The 26,650-nt window shown below is 44.9% G+C and overlaps 1 long non-coding RNA gene across 1 annotated transcript in view; it reads right to left on the bottom strand.

Annotated features, from left to right (window-relative positions):
• Window positions 1–251: 251 nt before the first annotated feature.
• Window positions 252–26,650, bottom strand: part of LOC123371878 — a 71,830-nt gene continuing 45,431 nt past the window's right edge. Inside the window, exon 4 of the long non-coding RNA XR_006579977.1 lies at window positions 252–571. This is a non-coding gene — a long non-coding RNA (uncharacterized LOC123371878). The remainder of the gene's footprint in view (window positions 572–26,650) is intronic.

Raw genomic sequence — 26,650 nt, 5'->3', positions numbered from 1 at the left:
GACGACTCAGCCAACGAGTGGCTTCCCTCAACTGGGCAGGTACAGTCCCTGCGTGCGCATTCTGCACATTATCACAGTCAATAGTCTAAGCAAGACCATCACAACCATAGGCAGACGTTCTGGCAGGTGACTCAATGAAGCACCTCCTTCGGCCAAGGCAGTACGGACAGTACTAAGCTAATTTTAGCTAGCAGTGACAATATTTATTTATTTTATCTTTTGAGTCTCTGAATAGTTTTGGGGGTGGAAGGACCCATTTGCAGTTGGCCTCATTGAGGCTTGGAGCTCTTTCTTTGAGGGAAACAAACGCAATGTCGAGAAGTGATCAGTTCACCTGAGCTGGAACATTGTTTTTTTTCTTCAGATATCACAACAACGGTTGGATGCTTTTCCACTTTACCAATAACCTGAGATGCAGTTAAGAAACACTGTTTACAATCATATCCTAGGGCTACAAGCTCTTCATCTTACCATAATCTTCCTGTCCGGTTCAGCACCACCCAAGTCTTGGTACCACGTCCCACGAGCAGCTCTCACAAGGCTTTGATGTGCGCTAGTTCAGCGTGCGCACCTAAAGAGAAATGACAGAATCAATCAATTCCCCAAACCTTCCTAATGCTGAAAATCCAGCTCATTATATTTGCCAGTTGCACACGAGGCAATAGCACATAGAGTAACTGGAGGTCTTTATTAACTGCATGACTCTCAAACAAACAGTGGGGGAAATGAACTGAATCCTGCCCTCCCTTCTGAGCAGCAATGGCATGACCTCCAGCACCAGGCCTAAGACCCTAGTTATTTTTACTGATGCTACTGAAGGGCCAGCAAGGGCTGTTCTATTCCCACATCTAGGAGCTGATGCAAAGGGTCTTTTCATCCCCCCCGGGACTGAGATGTGACCCTGTTCTTTGTTTATTCTTCTTTTGGGTTTGGTCAAAAGCTGTAAGATAGTGTTGATTTAAACTGGAAACACAGGGTCACTTTGGCCTGATATTCTTTTTCCCAGAGTTTGGCTGACTCCAACTTTTGAGCTCCATCCCTCCCAGAGGGGATAGTTGAACATCAGGTTAGGAATTACCTAGACACCCTGGAGCCACAGCAGCACTGACTCAGCCTTTTATCACTCTGACCTAGCTAAAGTGAATACCTTGCCGCTTAGAGCCTCAGCCTGCCATTCAGGCAATAGCCTACATGGCCGTTGTAGCTGTGATGTTGTAATGTTAACAAAACATCAGTGTTGGCATTTACCCACAGAGGGCCAGTTCCTAGAGGGTTTGTGTTTCCCAAAGCACATGCCCGCCCCTAGCACAGAGTGAGTGTGTACCCAGTACCACCCCTTTATACACGTTCCCCTCCCTCTGCTCATCACTGGGGCTCTGTGGGACTATCTACTCCTCACCCCTCCCTTTGGGTGACTGTCGTCCAAGGGGAGCTAAGCCAGAGAAGTCCCCATACTACCCCCAAGTGCAGGGACTTCTGTTGTGCCAGGTCCCTGAGGTGGGGGGTGAAGTGGGGGTACCGGCTCAGGAAGAAGAGTCGTTGCCTCTTCTCTTCCACTATCATGGTTCTTATACCAGTCCCTGCCACAGAAAACTTCTGGTAAGGCTAGGCAAAATCTGGCCATTGGGGAAGGATAGGTCCTTCAGATAAACCCTTAAAAAGAGCTGCTTTGTTTGCTCTGCATGCACACTAAAGATGCACTGGGGCTTTCCCTGTGGTCTGTAACTAACATTGCCTCTCTCCTGTCTGTGGTTCGGCATGCAAGATGCTGTTTCGCGTCTTCTCTTCCAGCCCACATGGCTCTGTACTTCAGAGATCTTTCATATCTGTTGTCTGTGGATCTCCCAACAGTCCCAAATTTTGCAGATTGTCCTTCTTTGAGCCCCTTTCCCAGTTCAAAGAGAACATTTCCTGCACCCAGGGCCAGCTGGAGGGGTGAGGGATGGGGAGGGCAGGGGCAAAAGGGCAGGTTGGACACAGCAGAGGGTGAGACCAAGCTGCCTGGTGGGCTGCTGCAGGGGGTGGGGCCCTGCAATCACCTTTAAAGTATTCCAGCTTCCTTGGCAAAATCCCTGTTCTCCAAAATCAGAGGCGTAGCCGTGTTAGTCTGGATCTGTAAAAGCAGCAAAGAATCCTGTGGCACCTTAGGCCTGGTCCACACTAGGACTTTAATTCGAATTTAGCAGCATTAATTCGAATTAACCATGCACCCGTCCACACCAGGAAGCCATTTCATTCGACCTAGAGGGCTCTTTAGTTCGAATTCGGTACTCCACCCCGACGAGGGGAGTAGTGCTAAATTCGACATGGCTATGTCGAATTAGGCTAGGTGTGGATGCAAATCGAACTTACTAGCTCCGGGAGCTATCCCACACTGCACCACTCTGTTGACGCTCTGGACAGCAGTCTGAGCTTGGATGCTCTGAGCAGCCATACAGGAAAAGTCCCGGGAAAATTTGAATTCCTTTTCCTGTCTGGACAGTTAGAATCTCATTGCGTGGTTGGACATTGGGGCGAGCTCAGCAGCACCGGCAGTGATGCAGAGCTCTCCAGCAGAGGAGTTCATGTAATCTCTGAATAGAAAGAGGGACCCAAAATAGACTGACCGGGAACTCTTGGATCTGATCGGTGTGTGGGGCGAGGAGTCTGTGCTTTCAGAGCTGCGCTCCAAAAAACGGAATGCAAAGACCTACGAGAAGGTCTCCAAAGCCATGAGAGACAGAGGATACAGCCGGGATGCAACGCAGCGCTGCGTGAAAATCAAGGACCCCAGACAAGGCTACCAAAAAATCAAAGTGGCAAACGGACGCTACGGAGCCTGCCACCACTGCCCCACCAGTGACCATGGACTCTGACGATGGGACAGTGTCGACGGCCAGTTCCTCGGCGATGTTCGCGGACGGGGAAGATGAGGAAGGGTTTGTGGAGGACGAGGCAGGCGACAGCGCTTACAACGCTGCTTTCCCCGACAGCCAGGATCTCTTCATCACCGTCACGGAGATCCCCTACCAACCATCCCCGGCCATTAACCCGGATCCTGAATCAGGGGAAGGATCACTCGGTAAGTGCTTTAACCATGTAAACTTTTATTCTTAATATAACAGGAATCTGAAGTATGTGAAAAGGAGGTCTCTCTATATATGGGGATAGAACAGAAATCCTCCTGGGAGATCTCCACGAAGCTCTCCTGGAGGTAATCGAAAAGCCTCCGCAGGAGGTTCCTGGGGAGAGCTGCCTTATTGGGTGCTCCGTGGTAGCACACTTTTCCGCGCGAGTCTTTCATGAGGTACTCAGGGAGCATTGCCTCCCTGAGCACGGCTGCATAGGGCCCTGGTTTGTGCTGGCTTTCACGCAGCATGCGCTCTCTATCTCCTTCAGTGACCGTCCTCAGGGTGATCTCGCTCAGAGACTCCTGCATCTAATTAGGGGAATTACTGTAATGTTACGCCTGGTCCAAAGTATTTTTAAAAAATCTCCGGACAGACGGCATAGCAGAGACTCAGCACGCTGCTGCGTGACGAGCATAACGGAAACCCAAAGAATCAAATGGACGCTCATGGAGGGAGGGGGGACTGAGGACGCAAGGTATCCCACAGTTCCTGCTGTCTCTGAAAAGGATTTGCATTCTTGGCTGAGCTCCAAATGCTTCTAGGGTCAAAAACAGTGTCCGCGGTGGGTCAGGGCATAGCTCGGCAATTTACGCAGCCCCCCACCCACCCCCAGAAGTGAAAGGGAAAACAATCCTCTCTTGACTCTTTTACATGTCACCCTATCTTTAATGAATGCTGCAGATAGACGCGATGGTGCAGCACTCAACACCAACATCCTTGCTCCCCCCATGCTATGGATGGCTGATGGTGCAATAAGACTGATATCCATCGTCATCATCAGCCTATTGGCACATGGGGCAGTGCAAAAGGACTGGTAACCATGCAGACTACCATCTGTTAGGTCGATCAAGGGTGCCTGGCCCTAATTTTTCCTGGTAGATGGTACAGTATGGCTGATAACCATTGTCATCATAGCAACAGGGGGCTGAGCTTCATCAGCCCCCACCCTTCATGTGTAAAGAAAAGATTCAATTGCCTCTGGACTAGCAGCAGGATGCTGGGCTCCTCTCCTCCACACTCCTTAATGTCCTATCTGGACTATCATAGCAACTGGAGGCTGCCTTCCACTCATTTCTCACTAACAAGTCACTGTGTCTTATTCCTGCATTCTTTATTACTTCATCACACAAGTGGGGGGACAATGCTATGGTAGCCCAGGAAGGCTGGGGAAGAATGGAATGAACAGGTGGGGTTGTTGCAGGAGCACCCCCTGTGAATAGCATACAGCTCATAATCTATGCAGGATCTGACACAGAGCAGCTGTGCTCTCTGGTTCTCTGATACAGTGGTTCTCTAGTACACTTGCCCATATTCTAGGCAGGACTGATTCTATTTTTAGATACCAAAAAGGAGAGATTGACTCAGGGAGTTATTCCCAATTTTGGCTTTTGCGTCCCTGGCTAAGAGCAGCCAGGGGCACTTATGACAGCAGCAAATGTTGCAGTGCAAAAGGACTGGTAACCATGCCCATCTTATTACCAATTTATGGTATGGTAGATGGTACAGTATGGTTGGTAACCATCTCTGCTGTCATGCAAAAGCAAAAGCATGCTGCTGTGTAGCGCTGCTGGACCGCCTCTGTCAGCGGCATCTAGTACACATACGGTGACAGGCACAAAAGGCAAAACAGGCTCCATGGTTTCCACGCTGTGGCGTCTGCCAGGGCAATCCAGGGAAAACGGGCTTGAAATGATTGTCTGCTGTAGCTTTCCCGGAGGAAGGGATGACTGACGACATTTACCCAGAACCACCCGTGAAAATGGTTTTTGCCCCATCAGGCACTGGGATCTCAACCCAGAATTCACAGAGACAGACTAGACTGTGTTCATTGTTCTCAAAAATGTATCTTTGCAAGGAATTCACTCCCTTTTTCCCATCACACAGCTTCGACTGTCTCCAGACCTGCCACAGCATCCCCCTCACAGAGGCTGGCAAAGATTAGGCGGCGAAAGAAAAAGACAGGGGACGAGATGTTCGCTGAACTTATGGGGTGCTCCTGAGACGACGCGGACCAGCAGAGCCAGTGGAGGGAGACCCTCTCTGTGTACCAGCGCTCACACAGCGAACGGGAGGAGAGGTGGCGTGAGGAAGACAAGCAGGCGACTCAAACGCTGCTTGGACTAATGAGAGAGCAAACGGACATGCTCCTGCGCCTTGTGCATGTTCTGCAGGACCTCCAGCAGGAGGACAGAGCCCCCCTGCAGTGTATCTGCAACCGCCCTCCCCCGCCACAAAGTCCCATACCCCCCTCACCCAAAATAACCAGAAGGAGGGGCGCCAGAGGCCGTGTAAACTGTCACTGCACCCCAGCAGAGTGCTCAAGTACCCAAAAGCTCTCATACCCTAAATTTTGAGAAGTCCTTTCCTTCCCGCCTCACCCAAGCCCCCATCCCAGTTTCATCCCCTAACTGTCTAGTTGATAATAAAAAATACTTTTCTGTTAATTACTTTTTCCGTCATGTTCTTTTAGAGGAGACTGTGTTTGAAGGGGGGGAAGGGGGTTGGTAATTTGACAGGACAATCACCTTTACCAGGGTACAGACATAGGGGCAGTATCAGCAGCAGGTCACACACACACTGCTGTCAGTACGCACCCTGGTCGGTATGGGAGGTGGTTTGCAGGTTCTGTGTGGGTGGGGGGGTGCGTGACTTTGTAGCAGGGGAGGGGGGTTACAGATCTCATGCAACGGTCCCTGTCCTGGACCACAGAGCCACGCAGCAGAGGAATCTGTATCCGTCCTCCCCCGCCAAAAGGCCACATAGCCCCCGCACACAGAGTCCCAAAAAGGAGGGATGGCAGGCTCCGTTGAAACATCCAGTCCAGCACTGCAGACCGCTCTGGGAGCAGGAGCCTGTCATTCCTCGAGTTTACAGGCAGTCTTTACATCACTGCACACCCTACCCAGCACAGTCCGTGTCCCGGTTTCAACCCTGTAACGCAAAGTCATCAATAAAGAAACCTTTGTAAAGTTACAGTGGAACATGTATTTTATTTTTAAACGTGTGTTGGAAGTGGGGTGGGCGGGATATGTAACTGCAGATGCTAGTCAACAGTCACTTGGTAAAGAAACAGGGGCAGGTTCAGCTTCTCTGTAAAGAAACTGAACAGTCACAGGTCACGCTGCTCACTGCTCGCTGGTACTTGAAGAGTTCCTTGTCGCTGTGCAAGGCACCTGCACAGAGCTTCATGAGCCAGGGCATTAGCAGGTAGGCTGGGTCCCCAACGATCACTATAGGCATCTACACATCCCCAAGACTTATTTTGTGGTCCGGGAAGAAACTACCTTCCTGCAGGCGTCTAAACAGACCACAGTTCCTGAAAACACGCACGTCATGAACTTTGCCTGGCCACCCGACGTTGATGTTGGTAAAACGTCCCCCATGGTCCACCAGTGCTCGCAGCACCATTGAAATGTAGCCCTATTTCTCAGCAGCTGACTGTGGAAGAGGTGGACGATAAGGTGTGAGGAGTTGACAACGGCCATAACTGCAGCGGGATCCGTGCTCAAAGTGCTGTGGCGCCCACGCTGTCACTGAGCAGAAAAGTGCACGAACAGATTGCCCGCAGGCGCTTTCAGGGAGGGAGGGAGGGAGGGAGGGCGTGATTGACGGTTCAATGATGACAGTTACCCAAAACCACCCTCGACACATTTTCCCCCCCAGCATGCATTGGGGGGAAATCCCAGAATTCCAATGGGCAGCGGGGAGTGCGGGAACTGTGGGATAGCTTCCCACAGTGCACCGCTTCCAAAGTCGACGCTGGCCCCGTTACTGTGGACTCGCACAGTCGAACTAGTGTATTTAGTGTGGATACACAACTTCGACTTCATAAGGTCGATTCCACAAATTCGAATTAAGTTGATTCGAAATAGTCTTGTAGTGTAGACATACCCTTATAGACTAACAGACGTTTTGCAGCATGAGCTTTCGTGGGTGAATACCCACTTCGTCGGATGCAAGTCTTGCATCCGACGAAGTGGGTATTCACCCACGAAAGCTCATGCTGCAAAACGTCTGTTAGTCTATAAGGTGTCACAGGATTCTTTGCTGCTTTGTTCTCCAAAAGAACGTAGTATCCTCACTGGGGTTCATTCATTTCCTTTTACAAGAGGTACCTGACCAGAATATTCCTGATGACGTGCTTATGTAACATGCCAAATTTCTTCATATCTGCTGCATTAAGTTCGGCTATATTTATCTGGCTTGCAAAAACTGTGAAGTGATACAGCCATCATATTTCCAAGAGAAACCACAGAGCAATTTTACTAGCACTGTGTTAAGATGTGGAGCTGTAAAATGAGATTAGTGCAATAGAAAGGTTTACTGTGGCCATGAGAAACCAGAGGGAAGCATATCACAGGCAAGCAGTGCTAGATTAAAAGGCTTTTATCCAAAGGCATTGCACCAAGGGGGCATTGGCAGAGTAGAGTGAACATGTTTACCAGCTTTCCTGAGCCCTGTCTTACCAGATTTCTGATCCAATCTTCCCCTCTCCCCAGCCACCTGGTCCTTCCCACACACCCCAATGCAGTGATCTGCCTCATTCCATTAGTGCCTGTAAAGCCTGTATACAGCACCAGGGAAATCCCAAACTCGGAAGGTTATGTCTTCCTCTCTTTAGTCACAACTAACGCAGTATTTATGCACCAAGGTGGAACTAGAGAGATTACTGGTGACAAACACCAGCTTTGTAGGCAGAGGAATCAACCACAGGAGGTGCAAGAATGACACTGTCATCTTAGCTAATACCAGGGTATGAACCAGGGACCTCCAGAGCTGAAAGCATGTCCCCTCTACAACCAGGTGTAACAAATCCCTGTTCTGTGTGGCTTAGGCACCTAGTGGCAGCTATAACATGCATTGACTGGTGGCTTACATATGGAGGCTCTGAGATGTTACTATTTCACCAAGCTGGAGTGCAGAGAATAAGCTATTCCAGCTAAGACAGTATGGCTCCTACTGGCTGAGCCTGAGGATAACTGTTCATCAGCTCACTTGGTAGGTCTGCTTCCTAGACCATGAGCGTCTCAGGTCCTATTTCAGTTGTGGCAATGAGCAGGGTGCACAGCTAGAAGTTTGGCTAGCCACCAGCTGAGGCACTCCACTTACTGTCTTATAGTTAGTGGCAGCTTGGTAAGTGAACGGGGCTGTGAACTTTCCAGCTATCTGGAGCATGGTTTGAACTCATTCCAGCCATTTCAGATGATCGTTCCATTCTTGGCAGTGCATAAACGCCTTCAGATAAGTAAATACTGTACAGTGCCTCATTGTGCAGTATACGGATAAAGTCATGCACTGATCATTTTATTGTTGTAATTCCAAGAGGAAGGTGCCTGTATTGAAAAAATTCCATTCAAGGAAGCAAAATGTTTCCTCAGGAGGCGCCCTCAGACACTATTTTTATTAAGTGGTATCCTGATGCTAAATCAGAATTCCCTGGCCCCTGGACCATCACTGCAGTCAGATGTGTCCTCTCTTTACTTCAGCCAGGAGGCCACCGATAAAAGCCAAGGCTTTTAAATGAAAATTTAAAATTAAATGAAATTTAATGTGGATAAATGTAAAGTAATGCACGTTGGAAAAAATAACCCCAACTATACATACAACTTGATGGGGGCTAATTTAGCTACAACGAGTCAGGAAAAAGATCTTGGAGTCATCGTGGATAGTTCTCTGAAGATGTCCACGCAGTGTGCAGAGGCGGTCAAAAAAGCAAACAGGATGTTAGGAATCATTAAAAAGGGGATAGAAAAATGAGACTGAGAATATATTATTGCCCTTATATAAATCCATGGTACGCCCACATCTCGAATACTGTGTACAGATGTGGTCTCCTCACCTCAAAAAAGATATTCTAGCACTAGAAAAGGTTCAGAAAAGGGCAACTAAAATGATTAGGGGTTTAGAGAGGGTCCCATACGAGGAAAGATTAAAGAGGCTAGGACTCTTCAGCTTGGAAAAGAGAAGACTAAGGGGGGACATGATAGAGGTATATAAAATCATGAGTGATGTTGAGAAAGTGGATAAGGAAAAGTTATTTACTTATTCCCATAATACAAGAACTAGGGGTCACCAAATGAAATTAATAGGCAGCAGGTTTAAAACAAATAAAAGGAAGTTCTTCTTCACACAGCGCACAGTCAACTTGTGGAACTCCTTACCTGAGGAGGTTGTGAAGGCTAGGACTATAACAATGTTTAAAAGGGGACTGGATAAATTCATGGTGGCTAAGTCCATAAATGGCTATTAGCCAGAATGGGTAAGAATGGTGTCCCTAGCCTCTGTTGGTCAGAGGATGGAGAAGGATGGCAGGAGAGAGATCACTTGATCGTTGCCTGTTAGGTTCACTCCCTCTGGGGCACCTGGCATTGGCCACTGTCGGTAGACAGATACTGGGCTAGATGGACCTTTGGTCTGACCCGGTACGGCCTTTCTTATGTTCTTTTCCTGCCCTAATATCTGCAGAGCCCAACTGAGAGTGGATGCCATTATACTAGCACTTACATACACGTAATAAGTTACAGACCCTGCCCCAAAGAGCTTGCAGGCTAAACTAAAGAAGGATGATCATCAGCCCCATTTTACAGATGGGGAACAAAGGCACATTTGCCCAAGGTCATAGAGGAAACCTGTGATAGAGCTAGGAATTGAACGCAGCTCTCCTGCCTCCCCATTCTCTTTCTTAACCACAAGACCATCTTTCCTCCCATAGTATATGTGCCCATGGAGTCATAAATATTAAGGGAAGAAGGGACTATCACCCAGTTACCTCTGTGTTGAGCCCAATAACTTGTGTTTGACTCAAGCATGTACTCTAGAAAGTCTTGAGCTGATGATAGCAAAAGTTCCCTTGGTAGTTTGTGCTAATGGCTATTCGCCCTGACCTGAATGTGTCTGGCATTAACACCCAGCCATTGTTCTTGCTATACCTTTCTCTGCTAAATTAAAGAGCCCTTTAGTACTCCACATTTTCTCCCCTTCCTCTTTAGAGCAAGATTGTTTCTTGCCTCTAGAAGGACCACTCAGGTTGAAGCATCTCTGCCTTACTTGGTGTTACTCTTCTTCCTCCTAAGTCTTGGGGATGCTTTTCTTTCACCTGGTGCCAGGTTTGTCAATATTTTATGTTTCCTTTCCCCTGCCACAGCTGTTAGGAAACAAAAGAAAACAGGAAAAGAAAGAAGGAAGTTTGTAAGGCTTTCTGCAGGCTTTTTCTAGGGGAATGGTAGCCATATGGCTAAAGCTTAAGAGCAGGAGTCAGAACTGCGGAGCCTGGCTAGACATCTCTGGAGTGCTGAACAGTTCCTGGCTGCCTTCCCCACCGGGTGACTGCGCCAGGAGCTGCACATCGTAGTCTAACTCCACCTTTTCATCAATGACTTTGTCCTCTGGGTTATGTCCTCTATCCACTGCCTCCAGCCACGCCGAAGTATCCACAGGGCTGTTGGCAGTGGAGGTGGTGTCACCACTGAGGAGCGTGTCCAGCTCCTTATAGAACTGGCAGGTATTAGGTGTAGCACCGGCGCAACGCTTTGCCTCCCTCGCCTTATGTACACCTGCCTCAGCTCCTTTAGCTTCGCTCGGCACTGCAGCGTGTCCCGATCACAGCCCTTTTCGCACAAGCCTTGAGAAATGTGCCCAGCTCAAGTGCAGCTGTGACTGCGCAGCCTCCTCTCTCAAAATACTGAGCAGCTCCACAGTGGCCAAAGCAGGAGAGTGTTTGCCATGATAACCTGGGAAGATGCGATGAGACCTCTCCACGCTGAGCAAACCGGAAATGGAATTTCAAAAATTCCCGGGGCTTCTAAGGGGGAGGGGAGGATGGTTGTTTACCTGGCTGCAGGGCAGGAAGTTGAAACTGCTGGCCAGAGTGGTCAGGATGGGCATTGTGAGACACCTCCTGGAGGTCAATTAAAGTGATAAAATCAAGTGTGGTGTCTACACTGGCACTTTGTCAAGAACAATTCTGAGGAAAAAGGCTTATGTCTCTCATCGGGGTGGATGTGTTTTGTCGCCAAAACAGGGTACTTTTGCCACCAAAAGTCACATCCCAGTGTGTACATGCTCACCATTTTGTCAACGAAAGCTGCCTTTTGGTGTAGACAAGGCCTAAGAAGTATGCAGGTATCCAGAATGACTGATGGGCATGTCGTCAAATGTTGACACTATCCAGGCTGAGATGATTGTCTGTGCTTTGCGTCTACAGAGTCCAAGCCCCCAAAACTGGTTCTGTTCAATCAATTGTATGAAGAAAAGCCTTTTCTGTAACAACGCTTCAAATTTGTTCTGATGACCAGATCGGAGAAGAGCAGGGTAGGTGATGCAGTTCACCAGCCATGCCTAACTTCCTCTTTGAGTCACTCACAACATTTGAAACAGGTTTCACTTACTTCCTATATCAAGTCAATGTCCACTCTCCAGTGCAAATAACTGAACTGGAATGACAGCACCTGACCCTCAACCAGTTGCTGAAAGAAGGGCCGCCAAGGATGTTAAGAAATGGTGGAGGTGGAGCTGCCTTTGGCCAGTGCACCTAAAAGTGACCTACAGTCCTTGTGAGAAAACTGTTGTGTTTAGCTAAATCTTTCAGAACTGTTTCTCACAGTGATGGGTGCTCTCCATCTTGAGTAAGGAGCAGAAACTTCAGCTAAGGTCAGTCTTTGCTAATGACTAGGGCAGTGGTTCCCAAACTGGGGTTTGTGAACCCCTGGGGGTTCGCAAAATGTTACAGGGGGTTCTTGGGAACAGATTCCCTAATGGCTGACAGAAATGTCCTTAGGGATCCTGGGCAGCACTGGGCCAGCAGCCCGGAGCCCCTGGACTTCCAAGAGTTAAGAAGATCAAAGCAAGCATAGCTATCACATTGAGGAGATTTAAACTTCAAGACTCCTTGTAAGAAATGAAAAGGGAGGTGGATATTTTTTGCTGTTTTTAAAATTAAATAGGCAAGTAGTATGGTTTTAAAATTAGTATATTAATAATTGGAGATCTACCTATCTCCTAGAACTAGAAGAGACCTTGAAATTTCATTGAGCCCAACCCCCTGCCTTCACTAGCAGGACCAAGTACTGATTTTTGTCCCAGATCCTTACATGGCCCTCTCAAGGATTGAACTCACAATGCTAGGTTTTAGCAAGCCACTGCTCAAACCACTGAGCTATCTCTCCCCACCTTGAAGAACAAGTTTAAGGTTTGTTGTAATGTGTGTTGTTTGCCTGGACTGCTCAAGACCTGAATGCTTGTGTAGGAAGAACTTGTTGAGTTGGCTTCTTAAATACCTTCATGCTGTTTCACATCTGATGCTCCTTGATGAAACATAGGAGCCTTGTTTTATAACAGGCTTAGTCAAAGTGATACAAGCTACGAAAGTGAGATTTTGGAAGAGTGTTGCCGTTTTCATAATGTAATAAAAATACTGTAATGATAAATAATTAATAATAAATAGTGTGTAATAAGCATCTCATAAAAACAAAATTTATAATTTTCAGGATCACTGCTTTTATAATTTATATTCAGGTAAAGGAGAAAAATCCCTGGAAATATTCATTTTTACTAGGGGGTTCGCGAGACTTGACATTTTAGTGAAAGGGGTGCACAGGTTGTTAAAGTTTGGGAACCACTGGACTAGGGATATGTAAGCTATGCAGCTAGACATGGTTGGTGCCCATGGACCACTCAGCAGTGAGCAGCCACTGTTGGAAGTAGTCGGGCACCTGAACAACTGCTGTGGTGCTGTTGCCCATAACTTCCTCCAGCAGGCCGGCTGAAGCTCATTGGCTTCAATGGAGGAACTCCTCATTTATACTAGTGTGAGATCAGATTCAGACGGGTACAGCACAGCTGGGCTAAGCACGCACTTAAGAGGGAGCCATAATTGCCTACAAATGTTGGAAGCATGTAAACACCACAAAAGACTAATTTAGTGTGGTACAAGGACTCTAACTAGGAATCAGGGACATATTCTTCACCGCGAGCTCTGGTACGTTTTTTCACTCTGTGAAAATCAGATCAGATTTCCCTGGATTTCACATTTCTACTGTGTATAGCAGTGCTTTGTTACCCTTACTATTAACAGTCATTACAATTCAAGTTGACACAAATGATGAACTTATAGGCTTATGCAATGCATGGAAACAGCACGAACAGCTTTTGTTTGTTTGTTTGTTTACTCAGCACTTTAACATGTTCATTTTTCATTCCGGAGATCTTTCTGGACTCTTTGCTACTTGTAAATTACGGCAAGGCTGTGTATCTGTTGAAGTGACGACACTGGGACAAAACTCAAAAGTCTTGGGGACAGATTTCCTCCCTTTTGCCTCCATAAAACTGCAGGTGCAAACTGTGAGTTTTGGTTAAGGCAGTCCGAAAAGCAGTTTCTTAGACCTCAGTCCTGTTCCCATTGAATTCAAAGGCAAAAGTCTCAGTGGTGTGGGATCGGGCCAGCCAGACCAGTGATTTTGATTCAAAAGTCACAGTTGTTTGTCTTCTCATCCTAGTCAGCAGGCTTTGAAGAGTCCTTGGTCTGGGTAGCTAGTGAAGTGAAAGGTGGCCGTCTTTCCAGACCAACTGACTTTAAACTAGCCATGCTCTCAAGCACAGTGAAGATCTCACACAGTCATGTGTGATTGTTACAAAACATACCCGGATTCAGCCTTGGGGTTTTTTTATGCCAAATTTACCAGGACAATTCTATATCATTAAAGATCATTTCAGTTTTTCCATTTATCCTCTTTGAACAAAACCAACACATGGTTTGGCTGTGTACTGTTGGTATTTAAAATTAGTATGTCATGATGCATGAAATGTATTTAAAGAAACAAAACAGGAAATCCTCCCTAGCATGCATGTTGCTGGGAAACCCTTCCATGCATTAAGAGGCATTATAGATGCGGCCTTTTTTTTTTTTTTTTTGCCCTTTCCTTTCCCAGAACCTTTTAATTCTAAATCAAACCAGGGATACAAGAGTAAGAGGGAAAAGGGCAGATAAGCCAAAGACCCTTGAAACCTGAATGGGAAAACAATGAAAATGTCCACAGATAAAGAATGTTCCCAAAGCCCTGAATATATTGTATTAGCTGGCAATACTATAACCTCTACAATCTTTACTGGATGAAAATAGGAAAGTAATGATTGTAGGGTCACTAGGCTGAGTTCAGGAAGCACAATGGCACCACTCAAAACAAAATTGAAAGGACACAGGAAGCAATTGCCCTAAAAGAGGCATTTCGAATCTAATTTCGGCTTCTGTGGCTGGCTTGTTAACAGACTGATGAAGACCCTGTCTGCCATGAAAATATATTCACTATATGAGGGGAAAGCGGTTCTCTCTTGGATAGAAAACAGAGATGCAATTGATAAGGTGCTTCGCGTTTCCAGTATGAGCAGACATGAGGTGAAACCATGAAACACTAAAGGCATCAACGGTGACATCTTAGCAATGGACAAAATCTCTATCTATATGTATATCTAAGGCACTCACATGCTGTCCAGCGAGGCGGGGCTGTAGAAGAACCTAAATAAATAGAATCTAAACAAACAGAAGTGAAAATCAAGACCCATAGTGACCTATTACAGTCACAAAACTACATGTACAATAGATGTCAGTATCCAGTTACCTAGAGAAGGTGGTTTTTTTTATTTTTACCTTTTAATTCTTAATGATAATATAATATACTGCTGGAACTATGAGAAATGTTTTGAAAATGAATTTTAACAGTTTAGAACAAATGATTAAAATGAGTTTTTCCGCCTGTGTACAACTTGCTAAGGACAAATTTTCTCAAAAACAGCCACTGGTTTGGGGTGCCCAGTTCAAGCCATCTAGTCCAGTCCAATTAGTTCTCTCAAGTTTAGCACCCCAGAAGTGGAGTCAGCCAAAATTAGTGGCTCCCTTCCATGTTAGTAGGCCTAAGGGAATCTAAACAGATGTAAGGCCAAATTCTGCTGGACTGGCATCCTCTGCAACTCCACTGAACTCAGTGGTGTTACACGGGGCAAAATGAGACCCTTCGTTAGTACGAGGCACCTAATTTACACCATATCTTATTTTATTCTCTGCATTGTCAGAACTATAAGCTAGCAACTCGTGTAGTACTAGATCACTAAATTGGCCATGCTCTCTTATTAATATGACTGTCTTACACTTCTATTAAGGATCAAAACATGATTTTTTACAAAAGGCAAGCAGTAGTTAAGCTTCGCAGCACCACATAAGGTGGGAAAGCGCCGGAGGTTAACAGAGGACACAGCTAAACTAAGTGACTCACCTGAGGGCACACGTCAGTGTCAGGGCCAGGAATTCTCTACTACCATTCTCTTGGTCTAACCACTTGACTGCACGTCACTTAGCACATAATTCCCAAGTTTCTACATTTGGTGCATATTTTTATTTTAAGCAGAGTGCAGATTTTGACAGGCCTGCCTATAAAAGTTGCTCTCAATAGCCAGAGATTCAAGCAAGCTGATGAACTTTCAGCCTGAACTTCACTTTACTTTCCCTTGCTATCAATATGCATCTGATATGGCATTTTATTAAATGAGATGAGGATAATAAAAGGCATAGTATGTCAATAAATGTGCATGGTATGTAATCAAATATGTACTTTAAACAGGTACAATCTAGTTTTATGGGTCCATGAGAGTTAACTTTCATTTAACAAGGACAAGTATTCAACAAACTGTTTCTTCTACCTGCAGATGGGAGCCTCTGTTCATCTGGATTCTATAAAGCCTTGTTATTCTCTCCTGGTTATCAGATCTGTGATATCTAACAGAAAAGAAAATGTGTGTGATATCCGCCAGCTGGATTCCATCTGTCTTTTCTCCATGGGGATGCAGTTTCACAGTCTACATCCTATCTCACTGGCACACCCTCCCTACATGAGAAGCTAAGTGTAAAGTTTGGCTATGTTGATGGAAAAACAATATCTCTTTAGTGCATCACAACTATTGCCCTACCTACACAACAGTGGCATTCTTCTTGTTCTGGCATGCAAGATATGTTGTTGCAATATATCACTAAACTTCCATTGAAAAAAGGAGCCTGGCAAAAGTTGTAAAGAGAGAGAGTGCACATTTCTGACCTGGACTTTATGCATCTGTGGGCAGAAGGGAGGGCAGGGCAGGGGAGGGATGCACAAAACTATCAAAGGCCAGATCCTCAACTGATGTAAATCACCCATGACTTCAATGGAACCGCGCTGATTTATGCCAGCTGAGGATCTGGCCCCATATTCTTGGTGGAAGAAAAAGCCTTACTAAATAAGAGCCTAAGTCTGCTCCCATTGAAGTCAGAGGGAGCTTTTACATTCACTTCAGTAGAAACTATAAGGGTCTGAGGCATTTCAGAGGCTCAGCACCTCAGAGGATGGGACCCAGAATATAGCAACTTTATTGCAAATCAGCCTGACCCATTTAAGTTTTCTCTACTTGCCAAAGTATGTGTTTCAGGTCCAGTAGTTACACGATTTCCATAAGACAAAAAACTGTATCAGAGGAGAGCAGTAGACAAATAGATTTTAGCAGCAGAGCTGGTGGATGGTGCCCGTGCTATCCATACCTTTCCCAGCAAGGTGCACAGAAAATCCATAGTTATCTATCTACATCACTGCACTCCAGGACTTTTCTGGTAAACAGGATAAAGACTAGAGGTGATGCTGAAGACTGAGGCCTGATTCTCCTGGCATAAATCAGGAGTGAGTCAATACAGTTACACTGGTGTGACAGAGTAAAATGAGGCCTGAGATTTGGCACTCCTTATGTGAAAGAACAAAGCTGATTATAAGGACATTCAGCTACAGACTTTCCAAATTATAGTTCATAACACAAAGAACACTTGTATAATGTATTTCCTCTCAATGAATTTTACAAACATTAAGCTTCACAACACTCCCATGACTTATTATTATGATTATTACACATTTTACAGATGAGGGTACTTGAGATATAGAGAAGATAAGTGAGAAATAGACAAAGTCACATCTCATATGAGTGGCACAGGGATGGAATACCATCGTCTCCGTCACTAGACACACTCAGATTTTCACATTCCTAGTGCACATTTGTGCACATACATTTGTGCGTGCTTAGCTTATACACCCAAGCACTTGATTTGAACGTGAATTTGGTATTTGCCTGAGCACATTATCACTTAGATATCTTGTGAGCCACATACGAGCATAAATATCTGATCTGTGCATAAATATTGCATCTTTGTGTGCATAAATAGCCAGGCACCAATGGGCTTCCTAACTTGTAAAAGTTGGTCCTTTGCTGCAAACATAGTAAGTCACACCCAGGAAGAGGTGTGATTGCTGTGACCAGTTCACTTTTTCCCCCTCCACTACAGGACTAGTGATATTATATATTCATATACATATACACATGCAAGAAGCATGGTGAATAAACAGGAAGAATTGGAAGTCTTAGTACACAAGCTAAATTAAGACTTAATTGGCATCACTGTAACTTGGTGGAATAAATCTCATGACGAAAATATTGGAAGAGAGGGGTTACTTGTTCAGGAAGGGCAGGCATCGTAAAAAGGGAGAAGGCGTTGCATTGTACATCTGGACTGTATACACTTCTTCTGAGGTCCCAAAGGAGGTACAAGGAGGCCAGTTGAAAGTCTCCGGGTGAAGATAAAAAGGAGGAAAACAGTGGTGACATCATGGTAGAGGGTCTACTATAGACCACCAAATCAGAAGGACGTGGTAGATGAGGCATTTCGAAAACAAATAAATATTGAAAACACGAGTTCTGGCAGTAATGGGAGACTTTGACTACCCAGATAGTGGTTGGAAAAGTAGTATGTCAAAATAGAAAATGTCCAGTAAGTGCTTTGGAAATATTGCAGACAACTTCTTGCTTCAGCAGGTGGAGGAAGTAAGCAGTGAGGAAGACATTTTAGACTTGACCAACAGGAAGGAATTGGTTGTGAATCTGAATGTGGCAGGCAATCTGAGTGAAAATGATCATGAAATGATAGATTTCATGATTCTAACGCAACAAGGAGTGAGAACAGCTAAATAAGGAAAATGGACTTCAAAAAATTAGATTTTAGCAAACTCAGAAAACTGGTAGATAAGGTCCCATGGGAAGAAAATCTAAGGGGAAAAGATCTTCAGGTGAGCTGGTAGCTTCTCCAAGAGACAATATTAAAGGCATAGCAGCAAGCTATCCCAAGATGAAGGAAAGAGTAGTAAGAGGCCAATATAGTTCCATTAGGAGCTTTTTAATGGCCTGAAAATCAAAAAGAAATCCTACAAAAAGTAGAAACATGGATAAATTGCTAAGGATGAATGTAAAGGAAAGTGCAATCAGGTAGGGACAAAATCAGAAAGGCTAAGGCACAAAATGAGTTACACCTAGCAAGGGACACGAAGGGCAATTAGAGGAGGAAGAGAAAGATGAAGGAAAGTGCAGGTCCACTACTCAGTGGGGAAGGAAAGCTAACGACTGCTGGCTTCAAGAAAGCTGAAGTGTTTATTGCCTATTTTGCTTCAGTCTTCATTAAAAAGGTTAATTGTGACCAGATGCGTACAGGGCCGGCTCCAGACCCCAGCGCGGCAAGCACGCGCGTGGGGCGGCCCTTTCCCGGGGGGGCGGCAGGCTGGGCCAGCGGACCTGCCGCAGTCATACCTGCGGGAGGTCCACCGGAGCCCCGGGAGGACCGGACCTGTCGCAGGCATGACTGCGGAGGGGGCGCTCGTCCCACGGCTCCAGTGGATCTCCCGCAGGCATGACTGCGGACGGTTCGCTGGTCCCGCGGCTCGGCTGGACCTCCCGCAGGCATACCTGCGGCAGCTCAAGCGGAGCCGCCAGACCTGCGAACCGTCCGCAGCTGCGGGAGGTCCAGCCGGGCCACGCGACCAGCGGACCCTCCGCAGTCATGCCCGCGGGAGGTCCGCTGCTCCCGCGGCTCCGGGGCGCCTCCTGCGCATGACTGCTTGGGGCGGCGAAAAAGGTAGAGCCGCCCCTGGATGCGTAACACAATTAATATTAACAACAAGGGGGTAAGAAAGGTAAGCCAGATAGAGAAAGAACAGATTAAAGAATATTTAGATTAGTTAGATGCAGTCAAGTCAGCAGAGCCTGATGAAATTCACCCTAAGGTATATAAGGAACTAGCTTCAGCAATCTTGGACTCATTAGCAATTATCTTCTAAAGCTTATGGAAGAAGGATGCGGTCCCAGACAGCCTGGAGAAGGCCAGATGTAGTACCTCTCATTAAAAACAGGAACAGAGAGGTTCCCGGGAATTATAGACCAGTCTGACTAACTTTGATACCAGAAAGATACTGGAATAAATTATCAAACAATTAGTAATCACCTAGGGGATAATAGGGTGATAAGTAATAGCCAGCATGCATATGTCAAGAACAAATTTTGCCAAACCAACCTACTTTCCTTCTTTGACAGGGTTCCTGGCCTAGTGGATAAAGGGAAGTAGCAGTAGATGTGATACATCTTGATTGTAGTAAGACTTCTGACAGTCCCACATGACTTTCTCATAAGCAAATTTGGGAAATGTGATCCAGATGAAATTACTATAAGTGGGTGTATAACTGGTCTGAAGAGCAGTTATAAATGTTATGCTGCCAAACTGGGAAGGTGTATTTAGTGGGGGTCCTGTGAATGGTACCAGTCAACCTTTTAATTTAATAACTTGCATAATGGAGTAGAGAGTATGCTTATGAAACCGGCAGATGACACCAAGGTGGGAGGGGTTGCAAGCACTTTGGAGCACAGGACTCGAATTCAAAATAATTGACAAATTGGAGCATTGGTCTGAAATCAACAAGATTAAATTCAATAAAGGCAAGTGCAAAGTACTACACTTAGGAAGGAAAAATCAAATGCACAACTACAAAATGGGGACTAACTGGCTCGGCAGCAGTACAGCAGAAATGGAACTGTGGGGCATAGTAGATCCCAAATTGAATATGAGCTAACAATGCGATGCAGATGTGAAAAATGCTAAAATCATTCTGGGGTCTATTAACAGGACTATCGTATGTACAACACAGGAGGTAATTGTCCTGCTCTGCTCGTCTCCGGCGAGGCCACAGCTGGACTGTCCAGATTTGCACACCACAGTTTAAGAAAGATGTGGACAAATTGGAGAAAGTTCAGAGGAGAGCAAGAAAAATGATAAAAGGTTTAGAACACATTACTTAAGAGGAACAGTTTTTAAAATTGCGTCTACTTTGTCTTTAGAAATGAAGACTGGGGGGAACCTGACAACAGTCTTCAAATATGTTAAGGGCTGTTATAAAGAGGATGGCAATCAGTTTTTCTCCACATTCACTGAAGGTAGGACAAGAAGTAATGGGTTTAATCTGCTGCAAGGGAGATTTAAGTTTGAATATTTTCCCTAATATCTAACTACAAGGGTAGTTAAGTTTTGGAATAAGCATCCAAAGGAGGTTGTAGAATTCCCTTCATTGGAGGTTTTTAAGAACAGGTTAAACAAACCTGTCGGGGATGATCTCTATATACTTGGTCCCACCTCAGTGCAGGGGTCTATACTAGATGACCCCTTGCAGTCCCTTCCAAACATATTTTTCTATGATTCTATATTTAAAATGAGGTCCATATTTTTAGATATATATGCATAACATCACATTTATTTATTTCAATGGCATCACAATACATGAGTTTTTTTCTGCCTCTTGCTAATAAATTCTTATGCTTGTGGGGAAAGAAGTCTCTAATTTACATTAGTGATACAGTGTGGGTTTGCTACCATTCCTATGGGGGCAGAGGATGGAAAATAAGACATTGCCTTTTGGATAAGAGGCTAGTCTGCTTTCACGCTGTTTCGCCTACCACACTAAATATCTTCCTGCAAGTCTCAAAGGATAGTTTACTTGGTACTATCAGAATTTTCTATTACTTCTGATCTCTCCCTTTTAACTCTGCTATAATACAATAATATGGTATTTTGTGCGTCTATGGTTTTAACCAGGGAGCCGAGAAGAACCCTGTGAGCCCAGGATCTCTTCCCTGGAACACTGAGAGGACCTGAGTGATTAGACTTTGTAATTAGAATTAAATCAAAACTTGTCCACAATAAATCATCCCTTGGTCACCAAGGGAGCAAGTGCAGCTCTGCAGCCATACTACCTTGTACTGCGGTCATTTTATATCCTGCAAGTGAAGCATGTTTAGCCTGGGTCCGCGCTTGGATGGGAGACCTTCAGGGTAAGAAAGGAACATTAAGTGGTGGTACAGGATGTCTGCTAAGTGATGCCCCTCAAATCAGCACGGAATAATACCCCAGTATTATTAGAGAACACAGTGCTATATTTTGCATGAGGCCTAAAGACAAACTCCATCTCACTTGTGGCAGTTAAAGCATCTACAGCAGCTCTTCTACAAGTACAGGTGCTAAACACAGCGTTGTGGCCAGGTAGTTCCATTGGCCCAGATCCTCAAAGGCATTTGGGGTTCTAACTTCCATTGATTTAATGGAACATAGGAGCCTATAGATCTTTGAGGCTCTGGAGCACTCTGTGTGCTTAAATCCCACACACACATTCAGCTGGGTAAAATATTCCCACCTAAAAACAGTTACATGCTGCTGCTGTGAACTGTTAGAGAACTGGACCCGATCTTCATAAATGTTGAGCACCTTCCACTCCCACTGATCTCAGTTCAAGGCAGCGGTGGTCAGTATGTTGCAGGAAGCACTCAGCTGGCTGGACTGACCCTAACTGCATTCCACTCCTGAGGGTCTTGTACTTCAGTGGTGGAAGAAGTGGTCCTCATGCATCCTTTATAGTATAAGGATTAATTGGTTAAATTAATCCTTCACAACCTCCTCAGGTAAGGAGTTCCACAAGTTGACTGTGCGCTGCGTGAAGAAGAACTTCCTTTTATTTGTTTTAAACCTGCTGCCTATTAATTTCATTTGGTGACCCCTAGTTCTTGTATTATGGGAATAAGTAAATAACTTTTCCTTATCCACTTTCTCAACATCACTCATGATTTTATATACCTCTATCATGTCCCCCCTTAGTCTTCTCTTTTCCAAGCTGAAGAGTCCTAGCCTCTTTAATCTTTCCTCATATGGGACCCTCTCTAAACCTCTAATCATTTTAGTTGCCCTTTTCTGAACCTTTTCTAGTGCTAGAATATCTTTTTTGAGGTGAGGAGGCACATCTGTACACAGTATTCGAGATGTGGGCGTACCATGGATTTATATAAGGGCAATAATATATTCTCAGTCTTATTCTCTATCCCCTTTTTAATGATTCCTAACATCCTATTTGCTTTTTTGACCGCCTCTGCACACTGCGTGGACATCTTCAGAGAACTATCCACGATGACGCCAAGATCTTTTTCCTGACTCGTTGTAGCTAAGTTAGCCCCCATCATGTTGTATGTATAGTTGGGGTTATTTTTTCCAATGTGCATTACTTTACATTTATCCACATTAAATTTCATTTGCCATTTTGTTGCCCAATCACTTAGTTTTGTGAGATCTTTTTGAAGTTCTTCACAATCTGCTTTGGTCTTAACTATCTTGAGAAGTTTAGTATCATCTGCAAACTTGGCCACCTCACTGTTTACCCCTTTCTCCAGATCATTTATGAATAAATTGAATAGGATTGGTCCGAGGACTGACCCTTGGGGAACACCACTAGTTACACCTCTCCATTCTGAGAATTTACCATTAATTCCTACCCTTTGTTCCCTGTCCTTTAACCAGTTCTCAATCCATGAAAGGACCTTCCCTTTTATCCCATGACAGCTTAATTTACGTAAGAGCCTTTGGTGAGGGACCTTGTCAAAGGCTTTCTGGAAATCCAAGTACACTATGTCCACCGGATCTCCCTTGTCCACATGTTTGTTGACCCCTTCAAAGAATTCTAATAGATTAGTAAGACACGATTTCCCTTTACAGAAACCATGTTGACTATTGCTCAAGAGTTTATGTTTATCTATGTGTCTGACAATTTTATTCTTTACTATTGTTTCAACTAATTTGCCCGGTACCGACGTTAGACTTACCGATCTGTAATTGCCGGGATCACCCCTAGAGCCCTTTTTAAATATTGGCGTTACATTAGCTAACTTCCAGTCATTGGGTACCGAAGCCGATTTAAAGGACAGGTTACAAACCTTAGTTAATAGTTCCGCAACTTCACATTTGAGTTCTTTCAGAACTCTTGGGTGAATGCCATCTGGTCCCGGTGACTTGTTAATGTTGAGTTTATCAATTAATTCCAAAACCTCCTCTAGTGATACTTCAATCTGTGACAGTTCCTCAGATTTGTCACCTACAAAAGCCAGCTCAGGTTTGGGAATCTCCCTAACATCTTCAGCCGTGAAGACTGAAGCAAAGAATCCATTTAGTTTCTCCGCAATGACTTTATCGTCTTTAAGCGCTCCTTTTGTATTTTGATCATCAAGGGGCCCCACTGGTTGTTTAGCAGGCTTCCTGCTTCTGATGTACTTAAAAAACATTTTGTTATTACCTTTGGAGTTTTTGGCTAGCCGTTCTTCAAACTCCTCTTTGGCTTTTCTTATTACACTCTTGCATTTAAGTTGGCAGTGTTTGTGCTCCTTTCTATTTGCCTCACTAGGATTTGACTTCCACTTTTTAAAAGAAGTCTTTTTATCTCTCACTGCTTCTTTTACATGGTTGTTAAGCCACGGTGGCTCTTTTTTAGTTCTTTTACTGTTTTTCTTAATTTGGGGTATACATTGAAGTTGGGCCTCTATTATGGTGTCTTTAAAAAGGGCCCATGCAACTTGCAGGGATTTCACTTTAGTCACTGTACCTTTTAACTTTTGTTTAAAAGGGGACTAGATAAATTCATGGTAGCTAAGTCCATAAATGGCTATTAGCCAGAATGGGTAAGAATGGTGTCCCTAGCCTCTGTTCGTCAGAGGATGGAGATGGATGGCAGGAGAGAGATCACTTGATCATTGCCTGTTAGGTTCACTCCCTCTGGGGCACCTGGCATTGGCCACTGTCGGTAGACAGATACTGGGCTAGATGGACCTTTGGTCTGACCCGGTACGGCCGTTCTTATGTTCTTATGTTCTTATGTTAATGCTTGTTAAGAGGTTTTTAAGTCTTCTAAGGAATAAAAGTGCAAAGTACATTTTATTATTGTTCGTTTTAATTGATTAACGTATTTATTGTAGACCCAATCTTCAGTCGTACCTGAAGAAACAACAGCCTTCTTTGAGAAAACCTGTGTATGTGCTGAAGGTGAGGGAGGTCAATGGATAGAGCTCAAAAATGCTTGCCTTGAATGCTACTTTTTTGTGGGCTCTATAGTGGAGAAGGAAGATGGCCTTGGTTGGCCCTGGCTGGGGACTCAAGAGACACATGTTCAGTTCCTGCCTTGGGCAAGCCAATTAGTCTCTCTCTGTGCCTCAGTTCCCCATCTGTTAAATGGGGATAACAACTCAGATTTTTTTTTTAGAAGGGATCATTAGATGATCTAGTCTGGCTTCCTGGGCCAAACCTAGGATGTTTTAGTTTAGAGATTCTCCAACCGTATCATGGTGTGGAACACATCTTAGTAATGTAGTCACATTACAGTAGTATGTGAGCACTGCACAATTTTTCAATGTACTTATCCTCGCAACACCCCTGTGAGCTAAGACAGCAGCCTGTTTTATAGATGGGAACAGAGACACCCCATAAAGAGACTAAAGGACAGCTCCTAATGGGAGTTGGGTGAGTAGGCGCTTTTGAAAAATCCCACTATTTGCATCTTTAAGTGCATAAATACTTTAAAAAATGTAGCCCTAAGGAACGTGACCAAGGTGACCGAAGTCTGTGGCAGAGCAGGGAACAGAAGCCAGGTGTCCCAAGCTAGCATCCTAACTACTGGATCATGCTTGCTCATCTACTACTTGTTTAGATTTTAAGCTCTTCAGGCCAGGGACTGCTGCTTATGTGTTTCTACAGTGCCTGGTACAGTGGAGCCCTGATCTCAGCTGAGGCCTTTGGGCATTACCACAATACAGATAATAATGATTCCAGGTGCCATGGTGCAGCCACTTAAAATGACAAGTTCATAGGCCAAAAACCACGTGAAAGGGTGTTGTGTTCCCTATGACATCATTTTTACCAAACCTCTTTTTAAACAGTTATAAAGCGTACAATAAATAATTGGCTTTAGATCCAAATTCAAACTTTGTATCTCAAGCCCAGCATTCATTAATACACCCCCAAAACATAACCAGTTAATACTAAAGGTGCGATCCCCAAAACTTATGCATCTCTACATTCTGTTGGGGCCAAAGGGATCTTCACGCTCAGTCAGTCTGATACTCACCAGCTCCAGCGCTAGCTCTCTGCTCCTCTCTGAGAGTCCAGATTTCTGTTCAATTTAACAAAGAGTTTTTTTTTAAATATATAGATAAAAAGTTCATTTCTATTTCACTCAAGTAGCTCCTGATTCTTCAACCTGCACACACGTTGAGGAGCATTTACTCACAAGAGTAATTTCTGGGGCTGCCCATGTGAGCAAAACGACTCAGTGTGAGTGAGGCTGCAGAACTGTGCCCATAGTTAGTGCATATACAAAGCCAATAATGGTGACCATCACAAAATCACCAGCACACACAGCACTAAGAGCAGTGAGTGAAATTCACCCCTGGACAGAGGACCAGCATGAGATCTCTGCACCATGTAAGTGGTGCATAGGCCTTGCGTGTCGCCTGTGCTGGGGTGAATTTCACCTAGTAATGCTACCATAGGCTGCCCACTTTCAAAGCTGTTCACGCTTGTTTAGTAATTAATCCAGGCTATTATGCCATCACAGCCTTGTTCTTCTGAGCGCTTAAAAAAAACACCCAAAACTATTTCAACAGGGTTTGAACTGGACTGTAATTCAGGATAAAGCTTCAGATGTTCGAGCACTGGAGGAGAATGGCCACAAGCCAAGAACGCTTTCATAACTGGGTGGAGACTGAAATGCATGTGGGAAGAATGGCATGTTTCAAAAGAATAGCAAGCAAATTGTACAGCCCACAAGACACTGTACAGCACAGTGTTCTATCTCACTTGCCAGCAGCTCCCAACTACATGTCCTTTCAGGTTCTCATGCTGTACATAGACCAGTCAAAGGTTCATCACGCAGGATTGCAGACATGACAGATCCTGCTTGCAGGTACCAGCGGTATGTTCAGCTTGGGCCGATGCCCATTCACATTGGGGTTTTTTTTAGGTTGGTTGCCCTTTGACTTGAAATGTGCAAGCAGGTGGCAGTGATGTTACTACCCTCCTTTCCTTCCTTCCTTCCTCGTAATGTTCTCTATGACAACAGCCTTCCATACTTGGCAAATAGAAGAGAATTTGTTGAGGGGAGAGCAGGTGGGAAAAAGGTGTTTCGAGAAAAGCAGAGAAGTCTGTGAGTCCGCTCTTTAGGACTAGGATTATTATATAACCTACAATTCAGCTGTGAATTATGCACGTGGAGTGCAAAGAGCCAGGATGTGGGGGTGGGACGATTTGAACAGCACAATAACAAAAATATTCCACAGGAAAATGTGTCTTTGCATGAGGCTAGCTG

The sequence above is a fragment of the Mauremys mutica genome, chromosome 5 (assembly GCF_020497125.1).
Source record: "Mauremys mutica isolate MM-2020 ecotype Southern chromosome 5, ASM2049712v1, whole genome shotgun sequence".
NCBI classification, from domain to species: domain Eukaryota; kingdom Metazoa; phylum Chordata; order Testudines; family Geoemydidae; genus Mauremys; species Mauremys mutica.
The sequence above is the reverse complement of the archived record's forward strand: the minus strand, read 5'-3'. Positions and strand labels throughout refer to the sequence as shown.